The sequence below is a fragment of the Leptopilina boulardi genome, unplaced genomic scaffold (genome assembly GCF_019393585.1).
Source record: "Leptopilina boulardi isolate dan_hultmark-lab unplaced genomic scaffold, ZJU_Lbou_2.1 LbouV2_314, whole genome shotgun sequence".
NCBI lineage: Eukaryota > Metazoa > Arthropoda > Insecta > Hymenoptera > Figitidae > Leptopilina > Leptopilina boulardi.
The window spans coordinates 526-24,261 of NW_026137879.1; the positions used below are offsets into that span (position 1 = coordinate 526).

The following is a 23,736-nucleotide window of genomic DNA, read 5'->3' on the forward strand; positions in this document are numbered from 1 at the left end:
CGAGTTATCGTCGGACCAAATTTTGTCTACAGACATACAGGCAGACAGACATTTTTTTAGGACCCATTTTTTCGGCATCAGATAGTCTCAAAACGTCGAGATTTACTAAAATTAGAGAATGCTCAAAATCGCCCAAACGTAATACCTTCTCATTAGGGTGAGAAGGTAAAAATAAATTTTTATTAAAAATTTAAAAAAAAACAAAAAATTAGGTATTTTATGAGTAAGTTACTTTAATTTATGTTAATTTAAGGTGGTTTAAAGAGAAATAATACATAGTTGCTCATATTTTCTCAAAATAAAGTAATTTCGCCCTGCATTTTACCCATTTTTCATCCGTTTTTGTCATTTTTTGTCTTTTTTTAAAAAAGTGGTATAACTTTTTTGTTTTAATCGCTATTAAAAATTGTCAAAGGAAAAAAGTGTTAATTTTTAGTCGTAATTTTCGAAAAGAAATTGAAAAAAATTTCTTTTTGAAAAATGCGAATTTTAGAACTTTTTAAAAACTAAAAATTTGAATTATTTTGTTGTTTTTCAACGAAATCATCTGGCCAACGAACTCAGGCGAGATTTTGGTACACTTAAGGTGTATACCAAATTTGAAGTCGATTCATTAAAATTTGTTCGAGTTATCGTCGGACCAAATTTTGTCTACAGACATACAGACAGACAGACATTTTTTTAGGACCCATTTTTTCGGCATCAGAAAGTCTCAAAACGTCGAGATTTACTAAAATTAGAGAATGCTCAAAATCGCCCAAATGTAATACCTTCTCATTATGATGAGAATGTAAAAATAAATTTTTATTAAAAATTTAAAAAAAACAAAAAATTAGGTATTTTATGAGTAAGTTACTTTAATTTATGTTAATTTAAGGTGGTTTAAAGAGAAATAATACATAGTTGCTCATATTTTCTCAAAATAAAGTAATTTCGCCCTGCATTTTACCCATTTTTCATCCGTTTTTGTCATTTTTTGTCTTTTTTTAAAAAAGTAGTATAACTTTTTTGTTTGAATTGCTATTAAAAATTGTCAAAGGAAGAAAGTGTTTATTTTTAGTCGTAATTTTCGAAAAAAAATTGAAAAAATTTTTTTTTTGAAAAATGTGAATTTTAGAACTTTTTAAAAACTAAAAATTTGAATTATTTTGTTGTTTTTCAACGAAATCATCTGGCCAACGAACTCAGGCGAGATTTTGGTACACTTAAGGTGTATACCAAATTTGAAGTCGATTCATTAAAATTTGTTCGAGTTATCGTCGGACCAAATTTTGTCTACAGACATACAGACATACAGACAGACATTTTTTTAGGACCCATTTTTTCGGCATCAGAAAGTCTCAAAACGTCGAGATTTACTAAAATTAGAGAATGCTCAAAATCGCCCAAATGTATTACCTTCTCATTATGATGAGAAGGTAAAAATAAATTTTTATTAAAAATTAAAAAAAAAACAAAAAATTCGGTATTTTATGAGTAAGTTACTTTAATTTATTTTAATTTAAGGTGGTTTAAAGAGAAATAATACATAGTTGCTCATATTTTCTCAAAATAAAGTAATTTCGCCCTGCATTTTACCCATTTTTCATCCGTTTTTGTCATTTTTTGTCTTTTTTTTTAAAAAGTAGTATAACTTTTTTGTTTGAATTGCTATTAAAAATTGTCAAAGGAAAAAAGTGTTAATTTGTAGTCGTAATTTTCGAAAAAAATTAAAAAAATTTTTTTTTTGAAAAATGCGAATTTTAGAACTTTTTAAAAACTAAAAATTTGAATTATTTTGTTGTTTTTCAACGAAATCATCTGGCCAACGAACTCAGGCGAGATTTTGGTACACTTAAGGTGTATACCAAATTTGAAGTCGATTCATTAAAATTTGTTCGAGTTATCGTCGGATCAAATTTTGTCTACAGACATACAGGCAGACAGACATTTTTTTAGGACCCATTTTTTCGGCATCAGATAGTCTCAAAACGTCGAGATTTACTAAAATTAGAGAATGCTCAAAATCGCCCAAATGTATTACCTTCTCATTATGATGAGAAGGTAAAAATAAATTTTTATTAAAAATTAAAAAAAAAAAAAAATTCGGTATTTTATGAGTAAGTTACTTTAATTTATGTTAATTTAAGGTGGTTTAAAGAGAAATAATACATAGTTGCTCATATTTTCTCAAAATAAAGTAATTTCGCCCTGCATTTTACCCATTTTTCATCCGTTTTTGTCATTTTTTGTCTTTTTTTAAAAAAGTGGTATAACTTTTTTGTTTTAATCGCTATTAAAAATTGTCAAAGGAAAAAAGTGTTAATTTGTAGTCGTAATTTTCGAAAAGAAATTGAAAAAAAATTTTTTTTGAAAAATGCGAATTTTAGAACTTTTTAAAAACTAAAAATTTGAATTATTTTGTTGTTTTTCAACGAAATCATCTGGCCAACGAACTCAGGCCAGATTTTGGTACACTTAAGGTGTATACCAAATTTGAAGTCGATTCATTAAAATTTGTTCGAGTTATCGTCGGACCAAATTTTGTGTACAGACATACAGACATACAGACAGACAGACATTTTTTTAGGACCCATTTTTTCGGCATCAGAAAGTCTCAAAACGTCGAGATTTACTAAAATTAGAGAATGCTCAAAATCGCCCAAATGTAATACCTTCTCATTAGGATGAGAAGGTAAAAATAAATTTTTATTAAAAATTTAAAAAAAAAAAAAAATTCGGTATTTTATGAGTAAGTTACTTTAATTTATGTTAATTTAAGGTGGTTTAAAGAGCAATAATACATAGTTGCTCATATTTTCTCAAAATAAAGTAATTTCGCCCTGCATTTTACCCATTTTTCATCCGTTTTTGTCATTTTTTGTCTTTTTTTAAAAAAGTGGTATAACTTTTTTGTTTTAATCGCTATTAAAAATTGTCAAAGGAAAAAAGTGTTAATTTTTAGTCGTAATTTTCGAAAAGAAATTGAAAAAAATTTTTTTTTGAAAAATGCGAATTTTAGAACTTTTTAAAAACTAAAAATTTGAATTATTTTGTTGTTTTTCAACGAAATCATCTGGCCAACGAACTCAGGCGAGATTTTGGTACACTTAAGGTGTATACCAAATTTGAAGTCGATTCATTAAAATTTGTTCGAGTTATCGTCGGACCAAATTTTGTCTACAGACATACAGACATACAGACAGACATTTTTTTAGGACCCATTTTTTCGGCATCAGAAAGTCTCAAAACGTCGAGATTTACTAAAATTAGAGAATGCTCAAAATCGCCCAAATGTAATACCTTCTCATTATGATGAGAAGGTAAAAATAAATTTTTATTAAAAATTTAAAAAAAAAACAAAAAATTCGGTATTTTATGAGTAAGTTACTTTAATTTATGTTAATTTAAGGTGGTTTAAAGAGAAATAATACATAGTTGCTCATATTTTCTCAAAATAAAGTAATTTCGCCCTGCATTTTACCCATTTTTCATCCGTTTTTGTCATTTTTTGTCTTTTTTTAAAAAAGTGGTATAACTTTTTTGTTTTAATCGCTATTAAAAATTGTCAAAGGAAAAAAGTGTTAATTTTTAGTCGTAATTTTCGAAAAGAAATTGAAAAAAATTTTTTTTTGAAAAATGCGAATTTTAGAACTTTTTAAAAACTAAAAATTTGAATTATTTTGTTGTTTTTCAACGAAATCATCTGGCCAACGAACTCAGGCGAGATTTTGGTACACTTAAGGTGTATACCAAATTTGAAGTCGATTCATTAAAATTTGTTCGAGTTATCGTCGGACCAAATTTTGTCTACAGACATACAGACAGACAGACATTTTTTTAGGACCCATTTTTTCGGCATCAGAAAGTCTCAAAACGTCGAGATTTACTAAAATTAGAGAATGCTCAAAATCGCCCAAATGTAATACTTTCTCATTATGATGAGAATGTAAAAATAAATTTTTATTAAAAATTTAAAAAAAAACAAAAAATTAGGTATTTTATGAGTAAGTTACTTTAATTTATGTTAATTTAAGGTGGTTTAAAGAGAAATAATACATAGTTGCTCATATTTTCTCAAAATAAAGTAATTTCGCCCTGCATTTTACCCATTTTTCATCCGTTTTTGTCATTTTTTGTCTTTTTTTAAAAAAGTGGTATAACTTTTTTGTTTTAATCGCTATTAAAAATTGTCAAAGGAAAAAAGTGTTTATTTTTAGTCGTAATTTTCGAAAAAAAATTGAAAAAAATTTTTTTTTGAAAAATGCGAATTTTAGAACTTTTTAAAAACTAAAAATTTGAATTATTTTGTTGTTTTTCAACGAAATCATCTGGCCAACGAACTCAGGCGAGATTTTGGTACACTTAAGGTGTATACCAAATTTGAAGTCGATTCATTAAAATTTGTTCGAGTTATCGTCGGACCAAATTTTGTCTACAGACATACAGACATACAGACAGACATTTTTTTAAGACCCATTTTTTCGGCATCAGAATGTCTCAAAACGTCGAGATTTACTAAAATTAGAGAATGCTCAAAATCGCCCAAATGTAATACCTTCTCATTATGATGAGAAGGTAAAAATAAATTTTTATTAAAAATTTAAAAAAAAAACAAAAAATTCGGTATTTTATGAGTAAGTTACTTTAATTTATGTTAATTTAAGGTGGTTTAAAGAGAAATAATACATAGTTGCTCATATTTTCTCAAAATAAAGTAATTTCGCCCTGCATTTTACCCATTTTTCATCCGTTTTTGTCATTTTTTGTCTTTTTTTAAAAAAGTGGTATAACTTTTTTGTTTTAATTGCTATTAAAAATTGTCAAAGGAAAAAAGTGTTTATTTTTAGTCGTAATTTTCAAAAAAAAATTGAAAAAATTTTTTTTTTGAAAAATGCGAATTTTAGAACTTTTTAAAAACTAAAAATTTGAATTATTTTGTTGTTTTTCAACGAAATCATCTGGCCAACGAACTCAGGCGAGATTTTGGTACACTTAAGGTGTATACCAAATTTGAAGTCGATTCATTAAAATTTGTTCGAGTTATCGTCGGACCAAATTTTGTCTACAGACATACAGACATACAGACAGACATTTTTTTAGGACCCATTTTTTCGGCATCAGAAAGTCTCAAAACGTCGAGATTTACTAAAATTAGAGAATGCTCAAAATCGCCCAAATGTAATACCTTCTCATTATGATGAGAAGGTAAAAATAAATTTTTATTAAAAATTTAAAAAAAAACAAAAAATTCGGTATTTTATGAGTAAGTTACTTTAATTTATGTTAATTTAAGGTGGTTTAAAGAGAAATAATACATAGTTGCTCATATTTTCTCAAAATAAAGTAATTTCGCCCTGCATTTTACCCATTTTTCATCCGTTTTTGTCATTTTTTGTCTTTTTTTAAAAAAGTGGTATAACTTTTTTGTTTTAATTGCTATTAAAAATTGTCAAAGGAAAAAAGTGTTTATTTTTAGTCGTAATTTTCGAAAAAAAATTGAAAAAATTTTTTTTTTGAAAAATGCGAATTTTAGAACTTTTTAAAAACTAAAAATTTGAATTATTTTGTTGTTTTTCAACGAAATCATCTGGCCAACGAACTCAGGCGAGATTTTGGTACACTTAAGGTGTATACCAAATTTGAAGTCGATTCATTAAAATTTGTTCGAGTTATCGTCGGACCAAATTTTGTCTACAGACATACATACAGACAGACATTTTTTTAAGACCCATTTTTTCGGCATCAGAAAGTCTCAAAACGTCGAGATTTACTAAAATTAGAGAATGCTCAAAATCGCCCAAATGTAATACTTTCTCATTATGATGAGAATGTAAAAATAAATTTTTATTAAAAATTTAAAAAAAAAAAAAAATTCGGTATTTTATGAGTAAGTTACTTTAATTTATGTTAATTTAAGGTAGTTTAAAGAGAAATAATACATAGTTGCTCATATTTTCTCAAAATAAAGTAATTTCGCCTTGCATTTTACCCATTTTTCATCCGTTTTTGTCATTTTTTGTCTTTTTTTAAAAAAGTGGTATAACTTTTTTGTTTTAATCGCTATTAAAAATTGTCAAAGGAAAAAAGTGTTTATTTTTAGTCGTAATTTTCGAAAAGAAATTGAAAAAATTTTTTTTTTGAAAAATGCGAATTTTAGAACTTTTTAAAAACTAAAAATTTGAATTATTTTGTTGTTTTTCAACGAAATCATCTGGCCAACGAACTCAGGCGAGATTTTGGTACACTTAAGGTGTATACCAAATTTGAAGTCGATTCATTAAAATTTGTTCGAGTTATCGTCGGACCAAATTTTGTCTACAGACATACAGACAGACAGACATTTTTTTAGGACCCATTTTTTCGGCATCAGAAAGTCTCAAAACGTCGAGATTTACTAAAATTAGAGAATGCTCAAAATCGCCCAAATGTAATACCTTCTCATTATGATGAGAAGGTAAAAATAAATTTTTATTAAAAATTTAAAAAAAAAAAAAAATTCGGTATTTTATGAGTAAGTTACTTTAATTTATGTTAATTTAAGGTGGTTTAAAGAGAAATAATACATAGTTGCTCATATTTTCTCAAAATAAAGTAATTTCGCCCTGCATTTTACCCATTTTTCATCCGTTTTTGTCATTTTTTGTCTTTTTTTAAAAAAATGGTATAACTTTTTTGTTTTAATCGCTATTAAAAATTGTCAAAGGAAGAAAGTGTTTATTTTTAGTCGTAATTTTCGAAAAAAAGTGAAAAATTTTTTTTTTTGATAAATGCGAATTTTAGAACTTTTTAAAAACCAAAAATTTGAATTATTTTGTTGTTTTTCAACGAAGTCATCTGGCCAACGAACTCAGGCGAGATTTTGGTACACTTAAGGTGTATACCAAATTTGAAGTCGATTCATTAAAATTTGTTCGAGTTATCGTCGGACCAAATTTTGTCTACAGACATACAGACAGACAGACATTTTTTTAGGACCCATTTTTTCGGCATCAGAAAGTCTCAAAACGTTGAGATTTACTAAAATTAGAGAATGCTCAAAATCGCCCAAATGTAATACTTTCTCATTCTGATGAGGATGTAAAAATAAATTTTTATTAAAAATTTAAAAAAAAACAAAAAATTAGGTATTTTATGAGTAAGTTACTTTAATTTATGTTAATTTAAGGTGGTTTAAAGAGAAATAATACATAGTTGCTCATATTTTCTCAAAATAAAGTAATTTCGCCCTGCATTTTACCCATTTTTCATCCGTTTTTGTCATTTTTTGTCTTTTTTTAAAAAAGTGGTATAACTTTTTTGTTTTAATCGCTATTAAAAATTGTCAAAGGAAAAAAGTGTTTATTTTTAGTCGTAATTTTCGAAAAAAAATTGAAAAAATTTTTTTTTTGAAAAATGCGAATTTTAGAACTTTTTAAAAACTAAAAATTTGAATTATTTTGTTGTTTTTCAACGAAATCATCTGGCCAACGAACTCAGGCGAGATTTTGGTACACTTAAGGTGTATACCAAATTTGAAGTCGATTCATTAAAATTTGTTCGAGTTATCGTCGGACCAAATTTTGTCTACAGACATACAGACATACAGACAGACATTTTTTTAGGACCCATTTTTTCGGCATCAGAAAGTCTCAAAACGTCGAGATTTACTAAAATTAGAGAATGCTCAAAATCGCCCAAATGTAATACCTTCTCATTATGATGAGAAGGTAAAAATAAATTTTTATTAAAAATTTAAAAAAAAACAAAAAATTCGGTATTTTATGAGTAAGTTACTTTAATTTATGTTAATTTAAGGTGGTTTAAAGAGAAATAATACATAGTTGCTCATATTTTCTCAAAATAAAGTAATTTCGCCCTGCATTTTACCCATTTTTCATCCGTTTTTGTCATTTTTTGTCTTTTTTTAAAAAAGTGGTATAACTTTTTTGTTTTAATCGCTATTAAAAATTGTCAAAGGAAAAAAGTGTTTATTTTTAGTCGTAATTTTCGAAAAAAAATTGAAAAAATTTTTTTTTTGAAAAATGCGAATTTTAGAACTTTTTAAAAACTAAAAATTTGAATTATTTTGTTGTTTTTCAACGAAATCATCTGGCCAACGAACTCAGGCGAGATTTTGGTACACTTAAGGTGTATACCAAATTTGAAGTCGATTCATTAAAATTTGTTCGAGTTATCGTCGGACCAAATTTTGTCTACAGACATACAGTACAGACAGACATTTTTTTAAGACCCATTTTTTCGGCATCAGAAAGTCTCAAAACGTCGAGATTTACTAAAATTAGAGAATGCTCAAAATCGCCCAAATGTAATACCTTCTCATTATGATGAGAAGGTAAAAATAAATTTTTATTAAAAATTTAAAAAAAAACAAAAAATTCGGTATTTTATGAGTAAGTTACTTTAATTTATGTTAATTTAAGGTGGTTTAAAGAGAAATAATACATAGTTGCTCATATTTTCTCAAAATAAAGTAATTTCGCCCTGCATTTTACCCATTTTTCATCCGTTTTTGTCATTTTTTGTCTTTTTTTAAAAAAGTGGTATAACTTTTTTGTTTTAATTGCTATTAAAAATTGTCAAAGGAAAAAAGTGTTTATTTTTAGTCGTAATTTTCGAAAAAAAATTGAAAAAATTTTTTTTTTGAAAAATGCGAATTTTAGAACTTTTTAAAAACTAAAAATTTGAATTATTTTGTTGTTTTTCAACGAAATCATCTGGCCAACGAACTCAGGCGAGATTTTGGTACACTTAAGGTGTATACCAAATTTGAAGTCGATTCATTAAAATTTGTTCGAGTTATCGTCGGACCAAATTTTGTGTACAGACATACAGACATTTTTTTAAGACCCATTTTTTCGGCATCAGAATGTCTCAAAACGTCGAGATTTACTAAAATTAGAGAATGCTCAAAATCGCCCAAATGTAATACCTTCTCATTATGATGAGAAGGTAAAAATAAATTTTTATTAAAAATTTAAAAAAAAACAAAAAATTCGGTATTTTATGAGTAAGTTACTTTAATTTATGTTAATTTAAGGTGGTTTAAAGAAAAATAATACATAGTTGCTCATATTTTCTCAAAATAAAGTAATTTCGCCCTGCATTTTACCCATTTTTCATCCGTTTTTGTCATTTTTTGTCTTTTTTTAAAAAAGTGGTATAACTTTTTTGTTTTAATCGCTATTAAAAATTGTCAAAGGAAAAAAGTGTTTATTTTTAGTCGTAATTTTCGAAAAAAAATTGAAAAAATTTTTTTTTTGAAAAATGCGAATTTTAGAACTTTTTAAAAACTAAAAATTTGAATTATTTTGTTGTTTTTCAACGAAATCATCTGGCCAACGAACTCAGGCGAGATTTTGGTACACTTAAGGTGTATACCAAATTTGAAGTCGATTCATTAAAATTTGTTCGAGTTATCGTCGGACCAAATTTTGTCTACAGACATACATACAGACAGACATTTTTTTAAGACCCATTTTTTCGGCATCAGAAAGTCTCAAAACGTCGAGATTTACTAAAATTAGAGAATGCTCAAAATCGCCCAAATGTAATACCTTCTCATTATGATGAGAATGTAAAAATAAATTTTTATTAAAAATTTAAAAAAAAACAAAAAATTCGGTATTTTATGAGTAAGTTACTTTAATTTATGTTAATTTAAGGTGGTTTAAAGAGAAATAATACATAGTTGCTCATATTTTCTCAAAATAAAGTAATTTCGCCCTGCATTTTACCCATTTTTCATCCGTTTTTGTCATTTTTTGTCTTTTTTTAAAAAAGTGGTATAACTTTTTTGTTTTAATTGCTATTAAAAATTGTCAAAGGAAAAAAGTGTTTATTTTTAGTCGTAATTTTCGAAAAAAAAGTGAAAAAATTTTTTTTTTGATAAATGCGAATTTTAGAACTTTTTAAAAACTAAAAATTTGAATTATTTTGTTGTTTTTCAACGAAATCATCTGGCCAACGAACTCAGGCGAGATTTTGGTACACTTAAGGTGTATACCAAATTTGAAGTCGATTCATTAAAATTTGTTCGAGTTATCGTCGGACCAAATTTTGTGTACAGACATACAGACATTTTTTTAAGACCCATTTTTTCGGCATCAGAATGTCTCAAAACGTCGAGATTTACTAAAATTAGAGAATGCTCAAAATCGCCCAAATGTAATACCTTCTCATTATGATGAGAAGGTAAAAATAAATTTTTATTAAAAATTTAAAAAAAAACAAAAAATTCGGTATTTTATGAGTAAGTTACTTTAATTTATGTTAATTTAAGGTGGTTTAAAGAAAAATAATACATAGTTGCTCATATTTTCTCAAAATAAAGTAATTTCGCCCTGCATTTTACCCATTTTTCATCCGTTTTTGTCATTTTTTGTCTTTTTTTAAAAAAGTGGTATAACTTTTTTGTTTTAATCGCTATTAAAAATTGTCAAAGGAAAAAAGTGTTTATTTTTAGTCGTAATTTTCGAAAAAAAATTGAAAAAATTTTTTTTTTGAAAAATGCGAATTTTAGAACTTTTTAAAAACTAAAAATTTGAATTATTTTGTTGTTTTTCAACGAAATCATCTGGCCAACGAACTCAGGCGAGATTTTGGTACACTTAAGGTGTATACTAAATTTGAAGTCGATTCATTAAAATTTGTTCGAGTTATCGTCGGACCAAATTTTGTCTACAGACATACATACAGACAGACATTTTTTTAAGACCCATTTTTTCGGCATCAGAAAGTCTCAAAACGTCGAGATTTACTAAAATTAGAGAATGCTCAAAATCGCCCAAATGTAATACCTTCTCATTATGATGAGAATGTAAAAATAAATTTTTATTAAAAATTTAAAAAAAAACAAAAAATTCGGTATTTTATGAGTAAGTTACTTTAATTTATGTTAATTTAAGGTGGTTTAAAGAGAAATAATACATAGTTGCTCATATTTTCTCAAAATAAAGTAATTTCGCCCTGCATTTTACCCATTTTTCATCCGTTTTTGTCATTTTTTGTCTTTTTTTAAAAAAATGGTATAACTTTTTTGTTTTAATCGCTATTAAAAATTGTCAAAGGAAGAAAGTGTTTATTTTTAGTCGTAATTTTCGAAAAAAAATTGAAAAAATTTTTTTTTTGAAAAATGCGAATTTTAGAACTTTTTAAAAACTAAAAATTTGAATTATTTTGTTGTTTTTCAACGAAATCATCTGGCCAACGAACTCAGGCGAGATTTTGGTACACTTAAGGTGTATACCAAATTTGAAGTCGATTCATTAAAATTTGTTCGAGTTATCGTCGGACCAAATTTTGTCTACAGACATACAGACATACAGACAGACATTTTTTTAGACCCATTTTTTCGGCATCAGAATGTCTCAAAACGTCGAGATTTACTAAAATTAGAGAATGCTCAAAATCGCCCAAATGTAATACCTTCTCATTATGATGAGAAGGTAAAAATAAATTTTTATTAAAAATTTAAAAAAAAACAAAAAATTCGGTATTTTATGAGTAAGTTACTTTAATTTATGTTAATTTAAGGTGGTTTAAAGAGAAATAATACATAGTTGCTCATATTTTCTCAAAATAAAGTAATTTCGCCCTGCATTTTACCCATTTTTCATCCGTTTTTGTCATTTTTTAAAAAAATGGTATAACTTTTTTGTTTTAATCGCTATTAAAAATTGTCAAAGGAAGAAAGTGTTTATTTTTAGTCGTAATTTTCGAAAAAAAATTGAAAAAATTTTTTTTTTGAAAAATGCGAATTTTAGAACTTTTTAAAAACTAAAAATTTGAATTATTTTGTTGTTTTTCAACGAAATCATCTGGCCAACGAACTCAGGCGAGATTTTGGTACACTTAAGGTGTATACTAAATTTGAAGTCTATTCATTAAAATTTGTTCGAGTTATCGTCGGACCAAATTTTGTCTACAGACATACATACAGACAGACATTTTTTTAAGACCCATTTTTTCGGCATCAGAAAGTCTCAAAACGTCGAGATTTACTAAAATTAGAGAATGCTCAAAATCGCCCAAATGTAATACCTTCTCATTATGATGAGAATGTAAAAATAAATTTTTATTAAAAATTTAAAAAAAAAAAAAAATTCGGTATTTTATGAGTAAGTTACTTTAATTTATGTTAATTTAAGGTGGTTTAAAGAGAAATAATACATAGTTGCTCATATTTTCTCAAAATAAAGTAATTTTGCCCTGCATTTTACCCATTTTTCATCCGTTTTTGTCATTTTTTGTCTTTTTTTAAAAAAATGGTATAACTTTTTTGTTTTAATCGCTATTAAAAATTGTCAAAGGAAGAAAGTGTTTATTTTTAGTCGTAATTTTCGAAAAAAAAGTGAAAAAATTTTTTTTTTTGATAAATGCGAATTTTAGAACTTTTTAAAAACCAAAAATTTGATTTATTTTGTTGTTTTTCAACGAAGTCATCTGGCCAACGAACTCAGGCGAGATTTTGGTACACTTAAGGTGTATACCAAATTTGAAGTCGATTCATTAAAATTTGTTCGAGGGACCAAATTTTGTCTACAGACATACAGGCAGACAGACATTTTTTTAGGACCCATTTTTTCGGCATCAGAATGTCTCAAAACGTCGAGATTTACTAAAATTAGAGAATGCTCAAAATCGCCCAAATGTATTACCTTCTCATTATGATGAGAAGGTAAAAATAAATTTTTATTAAAAATTTAAAAAAAAACAAAAAATTCGGTATTTTATGAGTAAGTTACTTTAATTTATGTTAATTTAAGGTGGTTTAAAGAGAAATAATACATAGTTGCTCATATTTTCTCAAAATAAAGTAATTTCGCCCTGCATTTTACCCATTTTTCATCCGTTTTTGTCATTTTTTGTCTTTTTTTAAAAAAGTGGTATAACTTTTTTGTTTTAATTGCTATTAAAAATTGTCAAAGGAAAAAAGTGTTTATTTTTAGTCGTAATTTTCGAAAAAAAATTGAAAAAATTTTTTTTTTGAAAAATGCGAATTTTAGAACTTTTTAAAAACTAAAAATTTGAATTATTTTGTTGTTTTTCAACGAAATCATCTGGCCAACGAACTCAGGCGAGATTTTGGTACACTTAAGGTGTATACCAAATTTGAAGTCGATTCATTAAAATTTGTTCGAGTTATCGTCGGACCAAATTTTGTCTACAGACATACAGACATACAGACAGACATTTTTTTAAGACCCATTTTTTCGGCATCAGAAAGTCTCAAAACGTCGAGATTTACTAAAATTAGAGAATGCTCAAAATCGCCCAAATGTAATACCTTCTCATTATGATGAGAAGGTAAAAATAAATTTTTATTAAAAATTTAAAAAAAAACAAAAAATTCGGTATTTTATGAGTAAGTTACTTTAATTTATGTTAATTTAAGGTGGTTTAAAGAGAAATAATACATAGTTGCTCATATTTTCTCAAAATAAAGTAATTTCGCCCTGCATTTTACCCATTTTTCATCCGTTTTTGTCATTTTTTGTCTTTTTTTAAAAAAGTGGTATAACTTTTTTGTTTTAATTGCTATTAAAAATTGTCAAAGGAAAAAAGTGTTTATTTTTAGTCGTAATTTTCGAAAAAAAATTGAAAAAATTTTTTTTTTGAAAAATGCGAATTTTAGAACTTTTTAAAAACTAAAAATTTGAATTATTTTGTTGTTTTTCAACGAAATCATCTGGCCAACGAACTCAGGCGAGATTTTGGTACACTTAAGGTGTATACCAAATTTGAAGTCGATTCATTAAAATTTGTTCGAGTTATCGTCGGACCAAATTTTGTCTACAGACATACAGACATACAGACAGACATTTTTTTAAGTCCCATTTTTTCGGCATCAGAAAGTCTTAAAACGTCGAGATTTACTAAAATTAGAGAATGCTCAAAATCGCCCAAATGTAATACCTTCTCATTATGATGAGAAGGTAAAAATAAATTTTTATTAAAAATTTAAAAAAAAACAAAAAATTCGGTATTTTATGAGTAAGTTACTTTAATTTATGTTAATTTAAGGTGGTTTAAAGAGAAATAATACATAGTTGCTCATATTTTCTCAAAATAAAGTAATTTCGCCCTGCATTTTACCCATTTTTCATCCGTTTTTGTCATTTTTTGTCTTTTTTTAAAAAAGTGGTATAACTTTTTTGTTTTAATTGCTATTAAAAATTGTCAAAGGAAAAAAGTGTTTATTTTTAGTCGTAATTTTCGAAAAAAAAGTGAAAAAATTTTTTTTTTGATAAATGCGAATTTTAGAACTTTTTAAAAACTAAAAATTTGAATTATTTTGTTGTTTTTTAACGGAATCATCTGGCCAACGAACTCAGGCGAGATTTTGGTACACTTAAGGTGTATACCAAATTTGAAGTCGATTCATTAAAATTTGTTCGAGTTATCGTCGGACCAAATTTTGTCTACAGACATACATACAGACAGACATTTTTTAAGACCCATTTTTTCGGCATCAGAAAGTCTCAAAACGTCGAGATTTACTAAAATTAGAGAATGCTCAAAATCGCCCAAATGTAATACCTTCTCATTATGATGAGAATGTAAAAATAAATTTTTATTAAAAATTTAAAAAAAAACAAAAAATTCGGTATTTTATGAGTAAGTTACTTTAATTTATGTTAATTTAAGGTGGTTTAAAGAGAAATAATACATAGTTGCTCATATTTTCTCAAAATAAAGTAATTTCGCCCTGCATTTTACCCATTTTTCATCCGTTTTTGTCATTTTTTGTCTTTTTTTAAAAAAGTGGTATAACTTTTTTGTTTGAATTGCTATTAAAAATTGTCAAAGGAAGAAAGTGTTTATTTTTAGTCGTAATTTTCGAAAAAAAATTGAAAAAATTTTTTTTTTGAAAAATGCGAATTTTAGAACTTTTTAAAAACTAAAAATTTGAATTATTTTGTTGTTTTTCAACGAAATCATCTGGCCAACGAACTCAGGCGAGATTTTGGTACACTTAAGGTTTATACCAAATTTGAAGTCGATTCATTAAAATTTGTTCGAGTTATCGTCGGACCAAATTTTGTCTACAGACATACATACAGACAGACATTTTTTAAGACCCATTTTTTCGGCATCAGAAAGTCTCAAAACGTCGAGATTTACTAAAATTAGAGAATGCTCAAAATCGCCCAAATGTAATACCTTCTCATTATGATGAGAATGTAAAAATAAATTTTTATTAAAAATTTAAAAAAAAACAAAAAATTCGGTATTTTATGAGTAAGTTACTTTAATTTATGTTAATTTAAGGTGGCTTAAAGAGAAATAATACATAGTTGCTCATATTTTCTTAAAATAAAATAATTTTGCCCTGCATTTTACCCATTTTTCATCCGTTTTTGTCATTTTTTGTCTTTTTTTAAAAAAATGGTATAACTTTTTTGTTTTAATCGCTATTAAAAATTGTCAAAGGAAGAAAGTGTTTATTTTTAGTCGTAATTTTCGAAAAAAAATTGAAAAAATTTTTTTTTTGAAAAATGCGAATTTTAGAACTTTTTAAAAACCAAAAATTTGATTTATTTTGTTGTTTTTCAACGAAGTCATCTGGCCAACGAACTCAGGCGAGATTTTGGTACACTTAAGGTGTATACCAAATTTGAAGTCGATTCATTAAAATTTGTTCGAGTTATCGTCGGACCAAATTTTGTCTACAGACATACAGACATACAGACAGACATTTTTTTAAGACCCATTTTTTCGGCATCAGAATGTCTCAAAACGTCGAGATTTACTAAAATTAGAGAATGCTCAAAATCGCCCAAATGTAATACCTTCTCATTATGATGAGAAGGTAAAAATAAATTTTTATTAAAAATTTAAAAAAAAACAAAAAATTCGGTATTTTATGAGTAAGTTACTTTAATTTATGTTAATTTAAGGTGGTTTAAAGAGAAATAATACATAGTTGCTCATATTTTCTCAAAATAAAGTAATTTCGCCCTGCATTTTACCCATTTTTCATCCGTTTTTGTCATTTTTTGTCTTTTTTTAAAAAAGTGGTATAACTTTTTTGTTTTAATTGCTATTAAAAATTGTCAAAGGAAAAAAGTGTTTATTTTTAGTCGTAATTTTCGAAAAAAAAGTGAAAAAAATTTTTTTTTGATAAATGCGAATTTTAGAACTTTTTAAAAACTAAAAATTTGAATTATTTTGTTGTTTTTTAACGAAATCATCTGGCCAACGAACTCAGGCGAGATTTTGGTACACTTAAGGTTTATACCAAATTTGAAGTCGATTCATTAAAATTTGTTCGAGTTATCGTCGGACCAAATTTTGTCTACAGACATACATACAGACAGACATTTTTTAAGACCCATTTTTTCGGCATCAGAAAGTCTCAAAACGTCGAGATTTACTAAAATTAGAGAATGCTCAAAATCGCCCAAATGTAATACCTTCTCATTATGATGAGAATGTAAAAATAAATTTTTATTAAAAATTTAAAAAAAAACAAAAAATTCGGTATTTTATGAGTAAGTTACTTTAATTTATGTTAATTTAAGGTGGTTTAAAGAGAAATAATACATAGTTGCTCATATTTTCTCAAAATAAAGTAATTTCGCCCTGCATTTTACCCATTTTTCATCCGTTTTTGTCATTTTTTGTCTTTTTTTAAAAAAGTGGTATAACTTTTTTGTTTTAATTGCTATTAAAAATTGTCAAAGGAAAAAAGTGTTTATTTTTAGTCGTAATTTTCAAAAAAAAATTGAAAAAATTTTTTTTTTGAAAAATGCGAATTTTAGAACTTTTTAAAAACTAAAAATTTGAATTATTTTGTTGTTTTTCAACGAAATCATCTGGCCAACGAACTCAGGCGAGATTTTGGTACACTTAAGGTGTATACCAAATTTGAAGTCGATTCATTAAAATTTGTTCGAGTTATCGTCGGACCAAATTTTGTCTACAGACATACAGACAGACATTTTTTTAAGACCCATTTTTTCGGCATCAGAATGTCTCAAAACGTCGAGATTTACTAAAATTAGAGAATGCTCAAAATCGCCCAAATGTAATACCTTCTCATTATGATGAGAAGGTAAAAATAAATTTTTATTAAAAATTTAAAAAAAAAAAAAATTCTGTATTTTATGAGTAAGTTACTATAATTTATGTTAATTTAAGGTGGTTTAAAGAGAAATAATACATAGTTGCTCATATTTTCTCAAAATAAAGTAATTTCGCCCTGCATTTTACCCATTTTTCATCCGTTTTTGTCATTTTTTGTCTTTTTTTAAAAAAGTGGTATAACTTTTTTGTTTTAATTGCTATTAAAAATTGTCAAAGGAAAAAAGTGTTTATTTTTAGTCGTAATTTTCGAAAAAAAATTGAAAAAATTTTTTTTTTGAAAAATGCGAATTTTAGAACTTTTTAAAAACTAAAAATTTGAATTATTTTGTTGTTTTTCAACGAAATCATCTGGCCAACGAACTCAGGCGAGATTTTGGTACACTTAAGGTGTATACCAAATTTGAAGTCGATTCATTAAAATTTGTTCGAGTTATCGTCGGACCAAATTTTGTCTACAGACATACAGGCAGACAGACATTTTTTTAGGACCCATTTTTTCGGCATCAGATAGTCTCAAAACGTCGAGATTTACTAAAATTAGAGAATGCTCAAAATCGCCCAAATGTAATACCTTCTCATTATGATGAGAATGTAAAAATAAATTTTTATTAAAAATTAAAAAAAAAAAAAAATTCGGTATTTTATGAGTAAGTTACTTTAATTTATGTTAATTTAAGGTGGTTTAAAGAGAAATAATACATAGTTGCTCATATTTTCTCAAAATAAAGTAATTTCGCCCTGCATTTTACACATTTTTCATCCGTTTTTGTCATTTTTTGTCTTTTTTTAAAAAAGTGGTATAACTTTTTTGTTTTAATCGCTATTAAAAATTGTCAAAGGAAGAAAGTGTTTATTTTTAGTCGTAATTTTCGAAAAAAAAGTGAAAAAATTTTTTTTTTGATAAATGCGAATTTTAGAACTTTTTAAAAACTAAAAATTTGAATTATTTTGTTGTTTTTTAACGGAATCATCTGGCCAACGAACTCAGGCGAGATTTTGGTACACTTAAGGTTTATACCAAATTTGAAGTCGATTCATTAAAATTTGTTCGAGTTATCGTCGGACCAAATTTTGTCTACAGACATACATACAGACAGACATTTTTTAAGACCCATTTTTTCGGCATCAGAAAGTCTCAAAACGTCGAGATTTACTAAAATTAGAGAATGCTCAAAATCGCCCAAATGTAATACCTTCTCATTATGATGAGAATGTAAAAATAAATTTTTATTAAAAATTTAAAAAAAAACAAAAAATTCGGTATTTTATGAGTAAGTTACTTTAATTTATGTTAATTTAAGGTGGTTTAAAGAGAAATAATACATAGTTGCTCATATTTTCTCAAAATAAAGTAATTTCGCCCTGCATTTTACCCATTTTTCATCCGTTTTTGTCATTTTTTGTCTTTTTTTAAAAAAGTGGTATAACTTTTTTGTTTTAATTGCTATTAAAAATTGTCGAAGGAAGAAAGTGTTTATTTTTAGTCGTAATTTTCGAAAAAAAATTGAAAAAATTTTTTTTTTAAAAAATGCGAATTTTAGAACTTTTTAAAAACTAAAAATTTGAATTATTTTGTTGTTTTTCAACGAAATCATCTGGCCAACGAACTCAGGCGAGATTTTGGTACACTTAAGGTTTATACCAAATTTGAAGTCGATTCATTAAAATTTGTTCGAGTTATCGTCGGACCAAATTTTGTCTACAGACATACATACAGACAGACATTTTTTAAGACCCATTTTTTCGGCATCAGAAAGTCTCAAAACGTCGAGATTTACTAAAATTAGAGAATGCTCAAAATCGCCCAAATGTAATACCTTCTCATTATGATGAGAATGTAAAAATAAATTTTTATTAAAAATTTAAAAAAAAACAAAAAATTCGGTATTTTATGAGTAAGTTACTTTAATTTATGTTAATTTAAGGTGGTTTAAAGAGAAATAATACATAGTTGCTCATATTTTCTCAAAATAAAGTAATTTCGCCCTGCATTTTACCCATTTTTCATCCGTTTTTGTCATTTTTTGTCTTTTTTTAAAAAAGTGGTATAACTTTTTTGTTTTAATCGCTATTAAAAATTGTCAAAGGAAGAAAGTGTTTATTTTTAGTCGTAATTTTCGAAAAAAAATTGAAAAAATTTTTTTTTTGAAAAATGCGAATTTTAGAACTTTTTAAAAACCAAAAATTTGAATTATTTTGTTGTTTTTCAACGAAGTCATCTGGCCAACGAACTCAGGCGAGATTTTGGTACACTTAAGGTGTATACCAAATTTGAAGTCGATTCATTAAAATTTGTTCGAGTTATCGTCGGACCAAATTTTGTCTACAGACATACAGACATACAGACAGACATTTTTTTAAGACCCATTTTTTCGGCATCAGAATGTCTCAAAACGTCGCGATTTACTAAAATTAGAGAATGCTCAAAATCGCCCACATGTAATACCTTCTCATTATGATGAGAAGGTAAAAATAAATTTTTATTAAAAATTTAAAAAAAAACAAAAAATTCGGTATTTTATGAGTAAGTTACTTTAATTTATGTTAATTTAAGGTGGTTTAAAGAGAAATAATACATAGTTGCTCATATTTTCTCAAAATAAAGTAATTTCGCCCTGCATTTTACCCATTTTTCATCCGTTTTTGTCATTTTTTGTCTTTTTTTAAAAAAGTGGTATAACTTTTTTGTTTTAATTGCTATTAAAAATTGTCAAAGGAAAAAAGTGTTTATTTTTAGTCGTAATTTTCGAAAAAAAAGTGAAAAAAATTTTTTTTTGATAAATGCGAATTTTAGAACTTTTTAAAAACTAAAAATTTGAATTATTTTGTTGTTTTTTAACGAAATCATCTGGCCAACGAACTCAGGCGAGATTTTGGTACACTTAAGGTTTATACCAAATTTGAAGTCGATTCATTAAAATTTGTTCGAGTTATCGTCGGACCAAATTTTGTCTACAGACATACATACAGACAGACATTTTTTAAGACCCATTTTTTCGGCATCAGAAAGTCTCAAAACGTCGAGATTTACTAAAATTAGAGAATGCTCAAAATCGCCCAAATGTAATACCTTCTCATTATGATGAGAATGTAAAAATAAATTTTTATTAAAAATTTAAAAAAAAACAAAAAATTCGGTATTTTATGAGTAAGTTACTTTAATTTATGTTAATTTAAGGTGGTTTAAAGAGAAATAATACATAGTTGCTCATATTTTCTCAAAATAAAGTAATTTCGCCCTGCATTTTACACATTTTTCATCCGTTTTTTTCATTTTTTGTCTTTTTTTAAAAAAGTGGTATAACTTTTTTGTTTTAATTGCTATTAAAAATTGTCAAAGGAAAAAAGTGTTTATTTTTAGTCGTAATTTTCGAAAAGAAATTGAAAAAATTTTTTTTTTGAAAAATGCGAATTTTAGAACTTTTTAAAAACTAAAAATTTGAATTATTTTGTTGTTTTTCAACGAAATCATCTGGCCAACGAACTCAGGCGAGATTTTGGTACACTTAAGGTGTATACCAAATTTGAAGTCGATTCATTAAAATTTGTTCGAGTTATCGTCGGACCAAATTTTGTCTACAGACATACAGACAGACATTTTTTTAAGACCCATTTTTTCGGCATCAGAATGTCTCAAAACGTCGAGATTTACTAAAATTAGAGAATGCTCAAAATCGCCCAAATGTAATACCTTCTCATTATGATGAGAATGTAAAAATAAATTTTTATTAAAAATTAAAAAAAAAAAAAATTCATAATTTAATGAGTAAGTTACTTTAATTTATGTTAATTTAAGGTGGTTTAAAGAGAAATAATACATAGTTGCTCATATTTTCTCAAAATAAAGTAATTTTGCCCTGCATTTTACCCATTTTTCATCCGTTTTTGTCATTTTTTGTCTTTTTTTAAAAAAGTGGTATAACTTTTTTGTTTGAATCGCTATTAAAAATTGTCAAAGGAAAAAAGTGTTTATTTTTAGTCGTAATTTTCGAAAAAAAATTGAAAAAATTTTTTTTTGAAAAATGCGAATTTTAGAACTTTTTAAAAACTAAAAATTTGAATTATTTTGTTGTTCTTCAACGAAATCATCTGGCCAACGAACTCAGGCGAGATTTTGGTACACTTAAGGTGTATACCAAATTTGAAGTCGATTCATTAAAATTTGTTCGAGTTATCGTCGGACCAAATTTTGTGTACAGACATACAGACAGACAGACATTTTTTTAGGACCCATTTTTTCGGCATCAGAAAGTCTCAAAACGTCGAGATTTACTAAAATTAGAGAATGCTTAAAATCGCCCAAATGTAATACCTTCTCATTATGATGAGAAGGTAAAAATAAATTTTTATTAAAAATTTAAAAAAAAAAAAAATTCGGTATTTTATGAGTAAGTGACTTTAATTTATGTTAATTTAAGGTGGTTTAAAGAGAAATAATACATAGTTGCTCATATTTTCTCAAAATAAAGTAATTTCGCCCTGCATTTTACACATTTTTCATCCGTTTTTGTCATTTTTTGTCTTTTTTTAAAAAAGTGGTATAACTTTTTTGTTTTAATCGCTATTAAAAATTGTCAAAGGAAGAAAGTGTTTATTTTTAGTCGTAATTTTCGAAAAAAAAGTGAAAAAATTTTTTTTTTGATAAATGCGAATTTTAGAACTTTTTAAAAACTAAAAATTTGAATTATTTTGTTGTTTTTTAACGGAATCATCTGGCCAACGAACTCAGGCGAGATTTTGGTACACTTAAGGTTTATACCAAATTTGAAGTCGATTCATTAAAATTTGTTCGAGTTATCGTCGGACCAAATTTTGTCTACAGACATACATACAGACAGACATTTTTTAAGACCCATTTTTTCGGCATCAGAAAGTCTCAAAACGTCGAGATTTACTAAAATTAGAGAATGCTCAAAATCGCCCAAATGTAATACCTTCTCATTATGATGAGAATGTAAAAATAAATTTTTATTAAAAATTTAAAAAAAAACAAAAAATTCGGTATTTTATGAGTAAGTTACTTTAATTTATGTTAATTTAAGGTGGTTTAAAGAGAAATAATACATAGTTGCTCATATTTTCTCAAAATAAAGTAATTTCGCCCTGCATTTTACCCATTTTTCATCCGTTTTTGTCATTTTTTGTCTTTTTTTAAAAAAGTGGTATAACTTTTTTGTTTTAATTGCTATTAAAAATTGTCGAAGGAAGAAAGTGTTTATTTTTAGTCGTAATTTTCGAAAAAAAATTGAAAAAATTTTTTTTTTAAAAAATGCGAATTTTAGAACTTTTTAAAAACTAAAAATTTGAATTATTTTGTTGTTTTTCAACGAAATCATCTGGCCAACGAACTCAGGCGAGATTTTGGTACACTTAAGGTTTATACCAAATTTGAAGTCGATTCATTAAAATTTGTTCGAGTTATCGTCGGACCAAATTTTGTCTACAGACATACATACAGACAGACATTTTTTAAGACCCATTTTTTCGGCATCAGAAAGTCTCAAAACGTCGAGATTTACTAAAATTAGAGAATGCTCAAAATCGCCCAAATGTAATACCTTCTCATTATGATGAGAATGTAAAAATAAATTTTTATTAAAAATTTAAAAAAAAACAAAAAATTCGGTATTTTATGAGTAAGTTACTTTAATTTATGTTAATTTAAGGTGGTTTAAAGAGAAATAATACATAGTTGCTCATATTTTCTCAAAATAAAGTAATTTCGCCCTGCATTTTACACATTTTTCATCCGTTTTTGTCATTTTTTGTCTTTTTTTAAAAAAGTGGTATAACTTTTTTGTTTTAATTGCTATTAAAAATTGTCAAAGGAAAAAAATGTTTATTTTTAGTCGTAATTTTCAAAAAAAAATTGAAAAAATTTTTTTTTTGAAAAATGCGAATTTTAGAACTTTTTAAAAACTAAAAATTTGAATTATTTTGTTGTTTTTCAACGAAATCATCTGGCCAACGAACTCAGGCGAGATTTTGGTACACTTAAGGTGTATACCAAATTTGAAGTCGATTCATTAAAATTTGTTCGAGTTATCGTCGGACCAAATTTTGTCTACAGACATACAGACATACAGACAGACATTTTTTTAAGACCCATTTTTTCGGCATCAGAATGTCTCAAAACGTCGCGATTTACTAAAATTAGAGAATGCTCAAAATCGCCCACATGTAATACCTTCTCATTATGATGAGAAGGTAAAAATAAATTTTAATTAAAAATTTAAAAAAAAACAAAAAATTTGGTATTTTATGAGTAAGTTACTTTAATTTATGTTAATTTAAGGTGGTTTAAAGAGAAATAATACATAGTTGCTCATATTTTCTCAAAATAAAGTAATTTCGCCCTGCATTTTACCCATTTTTCATCCGTTTTTGTCATTTTTTGTCTTTTTTTAAAAAAGTGGTATAACTTTTTCGTTTTAATTGCTATTAAAAATTGTCAAAGGAAAAAAGTGTTTATTTTTAGTCGTAATTTTCGAAAAAAAAGTGAAAAAATTTTTTTTTTGATAAATGCGAATTTTAGAACTTTTTAAAAACTAAAAATTTGAATTATTTTGTTGTTTTTTAACGAAATCATCTGGCCAACGAACTCAGGCGAGATTTTGGTACACTTAAGGTTTATACCAAATTTGAAGTCGATTCATTAAAATTTGT

At 26.2% G+C, this 23,736-nt stretch overlaps 2 long non-coding RNA genes across 2 annotated transcripts; both read left to right on the top strand.

Moving 5' to 3' along the window:
• The first annotated feature begins 237 nt into the window (after positions 1-237).
• On the top strand, positions 238-7,667 carry LOC127283876 (uncharacterized). The gene is made up of 3 exons (XR_007843401.1): positions 238-790; positions 2,044-2,720; positions 7,107-7,667. It is a non-coding gene; the product is annotated as an uncharacterized LOC127283876 (long non-coding RNA).
• Positions 7,668-10,607: 2,940 nt separating this feature from the next.
• On the top strand, positions 10,608-17,703 carry LOC127283875 (uncharacterized). Its single transcript, XR_007843400.1, has 3 exons — positions 10,608-11,219; positions 14,338-14,540; positions 17,039-17,703. It is a non-coding gene; the product is annotated as an uncharacterized LOC127283875 (long non-coding RNA).
• Positions 17,704-23,736: the final 6,033 nt, after the last annotated feature.